Here is a 13,493-nt window from a genome sequence, read left to right as displayed (position 1 = left end):
GTGCTAGAACAAAAAGAAGCAAATTCACCCAAGAGGAGTCAAAGGCAGGAAATAATCAAACTCAGGGAAGAAATCAACCAAATAGAAACAAAAAGAACTATACAAAGGGCACACATGTTTTTAAAGTAGGCTAAAGAACCATGCTGTGTGCTACTTAACACACTAATGTGCAATGTAGGTGTATATAATTAATAACTTTCCCCTGGAAAATTCAACTCATCCTTAAAGATCCAGTTTATGATACAACAGTAAGCCCAGGGAGGTAGAGAGGTAAGGAGGCAGGTAAAATGCTTGCCCTGTAAGGATGAGGGGTTCAAATCTCCAGAACCCATGTAAAGCCAGACATGGTAGCCTGCTTCTGTAATCCCAACAGATCTTCAGGGATCTGAAGTTCAAGGAGTTTAAGGCTAGCCTGAACTACATGAGATCCAATCTCAAAAAGGAGAGGAGGAGTGTAGGGTTTAGCTAGGGATGAAATACGAACTTAGGTCTTCGCAAGGACCAGCCAATATGGAAACTCAGAACAGCAAGTTCCCCACTCTAGTATCCCAGGCTCAGCCCTCTGCAAGCCTGGGCTGCAGTGCTGGTAAACTGGGGGCAGGGGAAAGAAAGAAGAGACTGCTGTATATTCATATTTCAGGGATATTTTTAGTGTTGTGTTTTTGACGTGTGAGCTGCCAGCACAAAATACACCAAACACCTTCCTAACTCCCTCAAACCAAATAAATAAATGAAAAGAGAGGCTGCCGAAACCCTTGACAAGCAGCTTGTCAAGAAAAGCTGTTTTTCACACAAGAAACCTCTTTCAGAACCCTAAATCCCACCACATTCTGTTCTATTTGCAGCATTCTTATCGGTTAGCATCATAACAGGAACGTGTAAATTGGACTCCTCCCACCCCCCAATAAAAAGAATCTATTTTATTTTTAAAGCCAAAATGTGATCAAGGAGTTTGCCTGCTTTCTAGAACACTGTGTGCACATTTGAGAGCAGTGGTTACAGACATTACAAAAGGAGAGCGCTATCAACTCTTGGCATTAATACTACCCGCAATGGGTTAGTAGAATAGGGTGACGTGGAATAAATATTTCTAGGGACTGCTTGAGTGTGGAATCGAGAACTTAGAATTTGGAAGTGAGAATGTATCAGAGTGAGCGAGGGCTGAGGCAGTTTGAAGCCCATGCACAGGTTATTCTTGAGTTGATTGTCCTGTTGTCAACCGCAAGGGAATTACTGAGAACTGGACCAGAGAGATCCAGAGAGAAGAAGAAACATCAGCAGAACAATTAAATCCATTCTCACTATCCTGCATAAGAAAGAAGCGGAGAGGAAGAAGATGCATTTTGCTGTTATTGATTTTTATTTTATGTGTATGGATGTTCTGCCTGAATGTAAGACTATGAGCTACATGCATTCAGTGACTGCAGAGTTATAGATGGTTGTGAACCAATATGGATGCTGGGAATTGAACCTGGCTCCAAAGAAAGAACAGCCAGTGGTCCTAACCACTGAGCCATTTCTCTAGCCCCCAAAAGAAAAAAAAAAGACTTTGGAAAAAAGCCAGCATCTCTAGGAATAAGATTGCCAGGGCTGAATTAAAAGGTACCATGGCTTGACTACACATAAGGATCAGATTGCCCAACCGATAGTGGCCAAAGTTAGAGATGTAGCTCTTGCAGGCACTCAAAGTTCCCACAAGGCCACCTGGTAGATCACTACGCACTGCTTCGGGTGTTAAGTATCCTCAAGGGACCCTACGTACACAAGGAGCCACAGACAGGTAGCCTCGCTTGGCCTTTCGTTGGACCAACCCTTCTTTGGCAATGAAGCGTCTCTTAAAAAGGAGGTCTGGGTAAGGAAGGAGCATCCTCACACCTTCAGGGCTGAGTGGCAAGGAAAACCAAGAGGCCAACGGCAGCAATGGCTTCCAAGCCAAGGTGAAGAGGAGCAGGAAGTGGAGTAAGATAGCATTTAACTGTTTGTATTTTGTCACAGAAGCACTGTGTGAATAATGCAAGGTGCACACATTCCACAGCCCATACTATATAGATATGTGTTTCATGATCCACACCACATAGACATGTGTTTCATGATCCACACCTTATAGACAATCTATAAAGTTTTATGGGATTTTTTTTTGTTTGTGTTTTCTGTTGTTGCCACCTTAAATATCTCCAAGTTTTTGTCTATGGCTCCCCAGAGCATTCGGGTTGAATACTACGATCCCTGCATTCTTTGAGCAGATGCTTTCACAGTTCCTTAGCAGTTCTGACATCCCTCAACTGCTCCAGAATACAATTCTTGCCCCTTCTCTTCCCTTTGCAGCCTGAATATGACAGATTCAATTTTGACAGTTATTACCTATAACTCATTAAATATTTTCCTCTACAATCACGTAGGGAGGCTTGGAATATACACCAGCAATCAGCTGCTTCATGCCAATGCACAGTCAACTACCCGAATATGCACTTAGGGAAGAATGAGTCCAAGTCTAAGGTATTTTTTTTTCCAAAACAGCCAAGTCTCCAATTTCAAACTTGATAAAAATAACTCAAGAAAGAAAATCCAGATCGATCAGTCTGACTTACAACATAATTCTGTAGAAATATTAACTTAAAAACAGTAGAGAAAATTTCTCAAGCACAACAATAAAATAACATCTCACAAACAGAGGGGGGAGAACTATAGGGATAGCTCGACCAAGGATAGGAATAGTCTTTTCATGGTTGTTAGCTCAATAAGCTAAGATAGGAGGAAGACTCTGTAATCACTTGAAATACATTTGATAAAAATAAGCAAGTTGGGGATCTGAAGAGATGGCTCAGCAGTTAGGAGCAGTGGCTACTCATCTAGAGGACCCAGGTTCAATTCGCAGTATTCACATGGCAGCTCACAACCTTCTGTGACTCCCGTTCTAGGGGCTTCAACACCCTCTTCTGGATTCTGTGGCGCTAGGCATGGCCATGGTGCACATATATGCATGCAGGCAGGCAAAACATTCACAACAAAATAAAGAATTTAGAAAGTTAGCTATGAGTAAACTCAATAAAATAAAGCTTAAAAATCTATGACTATTCTATAATATATATTCTATCATATCAAGCATGGGCTCAGTCAGGAACTATCTATCTTGCAAACATGAGGACCTGAGCTTGAAGTTGATTTCCAGAACGTTTTTATCAAGCTGGGTATGGTGGTTCACACTTGTAATCTCAGCACTGGGGAGACAGAGACAGTTATATGTCGGCGTTCTCTGGCCAGCCAGCCTGACCAACTCAGCAAGTTCCCAGCAGGTGAAACCCTGTGTGAGGAAACAAGGTGGATGTCTAATAAGGCATAATGCCTGAGGGGTGTCCTCTTGCCTCTACACAGATGTACACACATGTACACATACATCCACACACATACAATCATGTTTAACGCTGCCACATCTGACATGAGGGCTCATTACCAATACCAGTAATTTCCCACTTTCCAGTTTAAAATAACTCAGTAGCTCAGTGTGTGTGTGTGTGTGTGTGTGTGTGTGTGTGTGTGTGTGTGTGTGTGTATTTGTGTGTATGTGTTTATAACTAAAGCATCAGAGACAATCCACCAAAAAATAAGTAGAAATGTAAGAAAAGTAAGTTCTGGGTTACAAAGCTGCCATATTAAATGCAAATTAAATATTCAGAAGAAAGACACTATGAACAAGAGCAAAAGGGCATACATTCTCAAGAAACAGATTAAAGAAACACACAATTGACACACACACACAACCATCAAAATATTTCAGAGATACACAAAACATGACAAATTAATGGGAAGCCATTGCTCTTGGATTGGCAGAATCCTATGAAAATGTCATTTCCTCCCACACCGCTCGACAAATCTAACGTGATTCCAATAAAAATGCCAACATCGATGCTCTGAAATGTGCAAAACTCAATTCTAAGAGGCACATGAAAAATTAACCTGTGAGAGTAGCCAGGAAAATTTTGAAGTATGGGATTATTAGACATGCTGGGCATTAGAACATACTATAAAGCCAAGGTAATTAGAATAGTTTGTTGCTAGAAAAACAATCATGAGAAAAAAAATGAAGCTAAAAATCTCTCAGAAATAGATGTAATGCACATCGAAATGTATTATGTAATAAAGTGGACATTTCAGATGTGGTAGAAAGATAAATTATCTAATAAATATGTTGGTCCTCCCGGCCAGTTATGGAGTGTGTGTAGATAATATTGGTAAAAGTCTCATGTCTCACATCAGGATAAATCACTGCAGCTTCCAAAATGAATAGTAAGAAGTAAAGACTTTAGAAAAAAAAAAGAGAGAAGATTTAGAAAGGGGGAACCAAATAATAATATAAACACAAAGAAGGCTCTGCCGAGGTGAGAGACAAAATGCAGATGGCACCAAATCAAAAGATGAAATATGAGGTAAGTTTCAAAGTTTCAAAAAGAAAGAATACCAACAAGGAGGTAAAGAGCAGCGCCTGAGGCAGCCACAGCCACAGCCATACCTCTAAGACTAGACTGAAGGCCAAGAGACTTCCAAATCTTCCATGTTGGGCTATACTCTGTGTTGGAATGGGAGGATTGGGGCTCCCATTCCTGGGGCTCTCTGGAAAGCTCATTTTGAGCTGTAGAAGAGTGTGCCTGATGGTTAGACAGTGGTTCTCAGCCTCAGCACCCATTGGAAGAGATGGGGACTAGACCACAGCCAGGCAGGGATGAAGTCACATCCAAACATCAGCAGCCTCCCCCAGCAGTTCTGGTACTGGCATGGCCACACAAGGGTCATCCCAAAGTAGAAACAACCTTGGCCATTCTAGGCCCCACCCTGAGGGACTCAGATGATTGCATCTTAAAAAAAAAAAAGAAGGGGAGACTGAACTAGAGGGCTGTCTTCAGTGGAAGCAATCTGAAGGGAACAGAGAGCTGGCTCCTAACTCCCTCAACCCCATGGGAAAGGGAGCTTGGGCTTGAAGAAGGGCTTGGACTGGGACTCGCAAGCACAGCTTTAATGACTGCTAGAAAGAGACGGTGGACAGAAGAAAAACAAGTAGCTGAATAACACACAAATCCATGCTCCAATTCATTACCAATAAATGCCAACAGCCAGCTCCATTTGTCCCATTGGATAAACAAAGAAAAATGGCTGCCAACACATAGCTACCACCCATGCTGATAAATGTGGTGGCAAAGGGAAGTGCAAGACAGTGCAGGTCAGTTTGACACTTCCTCCCATATCCACATATCTCTTGACTGGGCATTTCCACTTCTAGGAATCATCCCTTAGTTGAAATCATACATGCATCCAAAATATGCATCATAGCCATTAATGGTGGCTACCTTGAAAGCAGAAGGCAGGCAGGGTATGCATGTTTCACTGTGTGTGTTTTTATGCCACACTGAAAATTTTGCTCACTGGTTTGCAGGGTTTGGGGAGCAGCCTGGCCATTGTTTCTTGGTACAGATTGAACTCAGCTTATGTAATGGAAACCTACATTTGTACTAAGAATTTAAATGTGGAGAAAATGAGACACAAAATGTGTTGACAAAAAAGAACAAGGGGATAAATGAAGGGACTCTGATTGTGGGGTTATGGGCTAGCTCGGACTTGGAGTGAGTTTGTAAATGTCTATCACACCTGCTACCCAATGAGAATAGTCAAAGCCTCCAAAAAATTAGACCTAGAGCAGATGGCAGAAATCTTCTAGAAGCTATCATTTTAAAAGTTTTATATGTTTAATCAAGTATATGTGTATGGATCTATATGTGGATCTGTGAATGTAACCACATGGTTACCTGGTACCTTGGAGGCCAGAGGCCACAGATCCCTGAAGCTGAAATTATAAGTGGTTGTGAGTTGCCTGACAGGTGCTAGGAACTGAAAAAAACAGTATGCACTCCTAACTTCTGAGCCATCTCTCCAGCTCCAGAAACCATCATAACAAGAAGGAAAGATTGGCTGGGTTAACTGTATGTGTGTGCCTCTGTGCCTATGTGCATTCATCTTTATGTATGCATATATGTATGTCTTTATCCGTGTGTGCATGTGCGTTCATGTAAAAGTGTATTAACATGTACATGTGGGTATGTGTGTTTCTTGTGTGTATATATGTGTCATGTGTCTGTGTACATGTATAAGTATGTCTGTATGGAAATTGTACATGCATTTGTATCTGTGTATGTATGCATGTGCTTATGAATGTGTCTCTGTGTGCATGTTTATAGACATATATGTATGTCTGTATATTTGTTCCCACATGTACTCATGCATATCTATCCATGCATGTATATACATATGTATATGGCTGTGCATGTATGTGTGCCTATGTGCAGGTGTGTCTGTGCACATATTTGTGGGTCTGTGTATGATGCTATTTGCCACTGCTATGCTGATGATGCTAATTCTTTTGCCCAGAGCCTTCAATCGAAAGTGTTGTTTCCCACGGCCGATGATCTGCTGTCCTCCTTATAAAGAATCTGCATCAATCTCTACCAGTTCACAAGTGTACCCTCCGCCCAACCCACAAATTAATTGTTGCCAACTCTAAACCTTTGAGAAGAGCAAAGTAATCTAAACACACCTCCCTCCCTCCTATGCACACACCACAGGGCAACTTTCCGGAATCTCCAGAAAACGGATGCGGCTCAGCAACAGTTAAAGATGGATTTCTTGTGCCTCTTGCACATTTACATAATTGATTCGCTGGATAATGCACTCTGCTTCCTTATTTAATAAACATGTTAATGATTTCAGACAATTACTCAAAACTGCCTACAAGTGTCTGCCTAAGAAAAGCAACAAAAAATAATTAAAATGAAAATACACACCAAAAGGCACATCCTTCATATCACATTACACCAGATATTAAGTCAATATGTCACCCTGTCACCAGTCACTTGCTACCTGCTGTTATACATTTATTCAAATTCTAATGTATTAGCTGAAGCTGAGACATCGGTGAGACACCCAAGCGGGTGAGCACACAGGGAGGGAATAAACCTGGCACTCTGTCGGGGTACAGGCAATGAAATAGCACAGCAAAGGAGGTGGAGATGAAAAAACACAGGCCAGAAACAGAAGGTTGATGCAGATGCCTTTCCAAAGCAGAGCCTCTTCAGTCAACTCCTGGTAGGGGGCTGTCATGGGGGAACTAAATAGATTCCATTTCCTCTGCCACCCCTCAGTGCTTGGAGCACCATGCAGGCCGACAGACATCTCACCAGGCCCACAGCTTGTGGATGCCTTGCCCGGTCTTATTCCTCCAGGACATCCACATGAGTTAGTCAAAAGCCATGGCTTGACTTGTACAAGAAACTATGAACATTTCCATTCCAGGAGGGCGGTGACAACAAGGTGCTGGGTGGCATGATCCCAGTCCTCTGTAGAGCCTGGCCAGGCCTACTCAAGCTTGGTTCTTCGAGCTTCTGACAGAAGCTAAGCTATTTGGAGTCAGTGGATTCAAGACATTCTCCTGGCCTCTAGGAAGAGAGGTTGCCTGCCCGGTATGACAAGATACTGCAGGATTATGGAAGTTAGCTGCCCTTGCTAGAAGTTAGCCAATTCTGGCTCATGCCACGCCAGATCTGCACCACCTAGAAGACAACCAAGGGGAAAGGAGAAAAATGGAAATCTCTGAGAAGAAAGTAGGCCTCCCATAGGAAATCTGCTGGCAAGGGCACAGGAAGATGAGTGAGAAACCAGGGCTTTCTTCTATTATTCTTTTTCATTCCAAAGTCCAAGTGTTTTGGGTTGAGGTTACCCATGATATCAGTTCACAATAATATGGGTCAGTCAGGGTGTGTTGTTCTCTCTCTCTCTCTCTCTCTCTCTCTCTCTCTCTCTCTCTCTCTCTCTCTCTCTGTCTCTCTCTCTCTCTCTCTCTGTGTGTGTGTGTTTGTGTGTGTTTGTGTGTGTATGTATGAAATCGTGGAAAGACAGAGAGACAGAGTTTAAGAGTGACACACAGAGAGGCAGAGAGCGTGAAAGCAAGCACACTTTAGGTTTTTGTGTTTTCTTTTACTAGACTAACCCAGCTTGTTCAGAGCCTTGGCGGCACATGGAGGACATTGGAAGAAACAAAGCCAGTTAATTCAAAACCACCCAAGGAAACAGAGGCTCAACCAGGAGGCTACCGAGCTGACAGGCAACTTCAAATGACAGGTGGCCAAGTCTAGCCAGAGTCTCACTCACCTCAGCTTTGCACACGGTGGGCATTGGATTTCAGGTGCCTAAGGTATCTATAAACTGTGGTGTTCAGAGGCCAGCACTGAGCTCTTGGCTTAAAGTTTTGTTTTCCCACATATCAAATGATCCTCTAGACTTCAGAAGTAGCAAAGGATCATGCTGTCACTTGGCCACCATGAGAAAGTCTCTTCCTAGTGTTCTGAAACACACCCAAGGCATGAAGCACAGCAAACCAGTGGACTCACTCATATCAAACATTAACCAAAAAAAGCTAGTGAGATGGCTCAGTGGGTGAAAGTGTTCAGTGTGCAAGCTTTAGTACCTGAGTTCAGATCCTAGGCAGCCCCATCAAAAAGCAGGAATCTTGACAAATGCCCATAACACCAGTGCTAAGCAGCACAGAAGCAGCGGGATCCCTGAGGCTTGACTGCTGGCCAGGCTAGATTCAACTCAGATACAAGGAGGAGACTAAGGAAGATGTGAAGCACAGACTTCTGAATTCCATTCACCTGGACATTTAGGGCCCTACACACATTCACACAGCTTTTTAAAAAAGATGGATAAACCAATTTAATCCACCCCTTCCTCCCCACAAGGAAGAATACTGTAAACAGGGCAGTGTGGGAATACTTGATGTTAATAGCTCTCCTGCAAGGTCATGGGCAATCCCTTCTGGTCAAGAAGAGAAGCAGATAACACTCTGACCAATTGTTCCGTATTTTTTAAGAGGCCCTTTACACAGCAGCTCGGAAGTTAATTTAAAATAATAATGGGATCTGTGACCTGACAATTCCAAGAGGGAAGGAGGCTTAAATCATCTCTTCTATGGATAAAAATCTACTTAGGTGATGTATTTCATATGACCTGTTTTGAAAGGCAGGAAGCTCACTGCCCTCACATAGAGCAACTTCATGCACAGATAGGCCCATGACAAGGGCTCCTCTTCCTCCTTCCCTTCATGCTGGGGCTCCCCAGACAACATGATCTATATACCCCTTGATGCTTCCAACAACTACAAGAAGTTGTTTCTTAGTTCCCGCACTGCAGTGTGAATTCAGGAGGAAGTGTACCTCATGGATTAGGGCTTTCATCTGGTCGCCTGACATTTCCATGCTGTCTCCTACAGAAGAGATAGCTGCATCACCAGCTTCCCTGTGAAGTTCAACAATCTCTGGCTGGCCAAGATAGTTCCTGTAACAAAGCCTGGTGGGGCCTGTGAGATGGGTTCGGATTATACAACTGTCTATGCTTCCCAAACCCACCAATGGTCCTCCATCTCCATGGCATCCATATCCTTAAGCCCAGACTCCCAAGACCTTCTCCATTCCTGGAGCTATCCTATCAGAAGAGCCCCATCACTACTACCAGATAAGAAGCTAAGCCCACTGCTAACATGCTATTCTCTCTAAATCATTTCCGTTTTATTCATCCAATGCCTTTCTTATTGGATCCCCAGAGAGAATTTGAAGGAATCTGCAAGAAAGGACAGGCATGCCATTAATCAGCATGGAAGAAAAGAGGAAGCAACGGTGCTAAGTTCATGATGATTAATAGAACGGTTGAGATTCCATGGGGATGCCAGCCAGGAGCTTCCAAGCAGCCACAACAAAAGGGAAAGCACTGGTGAAGAATGACTACCTGTTTCTCACTGCCAGAAATGACAAAGAACAAGATGCCCCCATGGAGAAAGACTTTGCAGCCGTTTGCCAAGGGCTGGCTTGAGAAGGCCACATCCATGGAGGAGAATGCCTGCTTGTCTTTCGTACTCCGTACGCCTCACACAGTGTCATGGCATCTTTATTTCCTTAATTGTCTAAAAACAGGACCTGGAGTGGGAGTCAGGCATTCTGGTGAGATGCCAAGCTCTGAGCCCCACCATAACTAGCCAGAAAAATGGCCTTATCTTCCTAGGAAAAATAAAATTAAAAAGGCTGATAAGAACCAAGGGCAATTCTTTCCGACTAAATTTTTTTTTTAAGACTTTGGAAAAGTGTCACACACATAGAGGCTAGGGAGAGGCTTGCCACATAATCATAAGGACCTGAGTTTGACCCCAGATCCCCCCGTAAGAATTCTGGTGTGATGGTGTAGACATGTAACCCAACACTGGAAAGGCAGAGAAAGAAGGGTCCCTGTGGCTCAATGGCCAGCAAGCCTAGCCCATTTTGCAAGTCCTAGGCTCCATGAAACACTGTTTCAAAAAACAAGGTGGACGGCTCCTGAGGGAGGATGCCTGAGGCAGATCTATGGCCTTTACATGCACACATGCGCATATGCATCTGAACACACAGGCACATAAAGAGACACAAATATATCCTACATAGTGAAAACCTTTATATATGAAGAGCCAGGTCTAACATTCTCCTGAGATTTGACTCTTAATTTTGTATCACATGGACTTAGCTCCTGAAAGCCTTACACAACCAACAGTACAGCTCTATACAGCAGCAATTCACACTTGATGAGGGCCAGCCTGCCATGTTTCTTAGAAGCAAAACTATGAGAAAGTCACATAGGAAGCACTGGCTGGCCCAACCTACTTGGTCCTTTCTAACCTTACAAGGCTCCACATTCATTTCCTTTCTCAAAATGAGGACATGTAATTTAAAAGGAATTATCGTTGTCGAGCCATCGTCGGCACACAGACGAACACACGCAGATAATGTGTGCATACAAACAAGACCGTCTCATCAATTCAGTTCGTGTTCCATGACCTCCTTCACCCCTCCCCACGCTAACACAATTACGTTTAACAACCTCAGTTTAAACCCAAAGCCAAGAGAAAGCATTCCTAATGAAACACAATTTCAAATTAGAGTCAAATCTGTCTCCTAGACCAAAATACACAAAAAAGGCTCTTGCTTATATTTTTAAACTTCATGTGACTTATTTAAAGATTCAAGGTTTTCACTGAAAGGAGGCAGAGATGACTAAACTTCCATTTAGGCTAAACAGTAACTCAGGCAGAATTTGGGCTCGTTTGGGTTCTTTTTAATCCTCCTCACTGCTGCTTATGGAAACTAACGTGAGCCAGAGAGCCATATCTCCCTTTGAACATCTGTGGACGGCCAATGGACTGACAAAATATTGCTTTTAGTAAAACTGTCATTTCTCTACCTGTAAGTTGACATCTGTAATTATCCCATCACTCCAGCCGACTTCTGTTGCCTTCCTTTTTATTGTATTAAGGTAAATGGAGGTATGCTTATTGGTGGAGATTGTACTTTTTGAAGATGAAAAGACTCAATTTCCTAAGCAATAGAATACAAGAGGCAGGATGGTGCTCAAGTAGAGTAAATGCTGTTGCTCCTTAGACAATCCCAGCAGGTATCATCTGGAGATACCCTCGTGCCTATTTTTAACTTTTTACTGTGTGTGTTTGCTTGTGCTCACGCGTGCCTTCTTACCATATGTGCGCCATGTGAGTGCAATGCTCACAGATGCCAGAAGAGGGCACCAGATCCTCTGGAACTGGAGTCACAAATGGTTGTGAAATGCCATGTGGGTCCTGGGAACTGAACCTAGGTCCTCTGCAAGAGCAGTCAGTGCTCTTAACCACTGAGCCATCTCTCCAGCCCCACATCCTTTTACTTTAATCCCAGATGTGGTCTATGATTTCTTTATAATACATAAAGACGGTTGATGTGATTTGACACCACATGCCAAACCCTTTTTGCATTCAGTGATGTCATATAATTCTGATAGGGTAATGCTACCAAACTCCAAGCTGGAGATGGAGCACAGTAGGCCAGGCAGAAGCAGAAGCAGGCCAACAACCCTGAATTCCCTGCTCGTTAGTGAATGCTTTACCTCTGGACACCCTGATAAGTGACCTGCATTGGGTAGGCAAGCACTCGATGGGCTCAGTGAGTAGTAATCCTTCCCTTTTGTTCTGAGTATCTTTTCTCCTTCATTGGGAAATATGTCCCTTGAACACATCTCTTAATCATCATCTGCTTATGTTATCTGATCTTAAAATGATGTTTAATAGGCAACGAGAAGCACTGAAATGCATCCCCAGATCAAAATACACTGAAGTATCCAGTTACATGACATCTCTTCACTACTGATCCAAATATCCTAAAGTATCCTCATACATACATGTACTAATTCTTGCCAGAGACTGGTGACACTTTAAATTTCAGTCTCCCTTTGGACACTATCATATCCACCCACTGAGCAAGAAGCTGCAGAAATATGAAGTCATGGAGCTGGAGAGATAGCTCAGTGCTTAAAAAACAGTAATCCTTCTTCAATCGCTAGGACCAGAGTTCAGACCCCAGCACCGATGTAACAAAGCAGGCATGCCTACATTTGGTAACTTTTGCTAGTGAGAGGGAGAGACAATATTACTGGGATTTGCTGGCTTCCAGCTTAGCAAAGATATGAGCTCTGTGTCTAGGGAGAGGGAGACTGCCTCCATAGAAAGGTGAAGAGTGATACTTGATAATACATGATGCCCTCTTTTGTTTTTCATGATGTTTGCACAGCTTCACAAACCCACACATGTGCACATACACTCACAATGATACACACATACACACAACTCATACATATATATATATATACATATATATTATATATATATAATACATACATACATACATACATACATACATACATACTCTTTCAAAAGATCCAAAGTCTAACATCCACTTTCATAATGAAATGTATCAGGCATTTATCTCAAATCCATCAGTTCCTTATTGAATGCCCACTGCATGCAGAATGCTCTTAATTAGAGACCAAAACATTGAACTAAACACGGGTTCTGGATTCTGCCCCCTAGTGGTCGGTTCACTGCCAACACGTGGCTATCACTGAGCATCAGAGCCATCCATCAACACAACTGGGGAAAACTCCTGGAGCTATGTCACTCACCACAGCTCAGCAGCTTCTCTCCTCTCTAATTATGAAAAATGAAAAGAAAATAAATTGAGGCATCTACCCTCCTCCCCTTTCCAAATGCCCTGAAGGAGAAGAATAAAGGAGGAATAAAAAGGAAGAGTATTATGTTATAAACTCATATTTAAGACAAGATTTTTTTTCCTCCTGAAATTAACCTGTAAAACTCACATTCTATTACAGCTCCCAAGCAACTAAGTCAGAGAAAGTGCTGAATCACTGGCCAGCTCTAAGTGACAGAAAATGCCCAGGAGACAGTGGCAATCAGTCTCAAAGTGGGAAAAAACAAAACAATTGTCCTATTGTGCTTCATTCATCAGTCAGTCAGTCAGTCAGTCAGTCAGTCAGTTAACAAGCATTCCTTTCAGCCTCCTCTGTGTTCTGAGCAGCACACTCTAAGTGCT

General features: G+C 42.8%; 1 protein-coding gene and 1 long non-coding RNA gene across 3 annotated transcripts in view; one reads left to right on the top strand and one right to left on the bottom strand.

Annotated features, from left to right (window-relative positions):
* Positions 1–13,493, bottom strand: part of Rora (RAR related orphan receptor A) — a 737,605-nt gene that overhangs the window by 646,078 nt on the left and 78,034 nt on the right. The gene's annotated exons all lie outside the window — the stretch shown is intronic.
* On the top strand, positions 1,184–6,767 carry LOC116073831. Its single transcript, XR_004111931.1, has 2 exons — positions 1,184–1,959; positions 6,415–6,767. It is a non-coding gene; the product is annotated as an uncharacterized LOC116073831 (long non-coding RNA).

The sequence above is a fragment of the Mastomys coucha genome, unplaced genomic scaffold (assembly GCF_008632895.1).
Source record: "Mastomys coucha isolate ucsf_1 unplaced genomic scaffold, UCSF_Mcou_1 pScaffold23, whole genome shotgun sequence".
In the NCBI taxonomy this organism is placed as follows: domain Eukaryota; kingdom Metazoa; phylum Chordata; class Mammalia; order Rodentia; family Muridae; genus Mastomys; species Mastomys coucha.
Note: the sequence above shows the minus strand (reverse complement) of the source record. Positions and strands in the feature narration are given on the sequence as shown.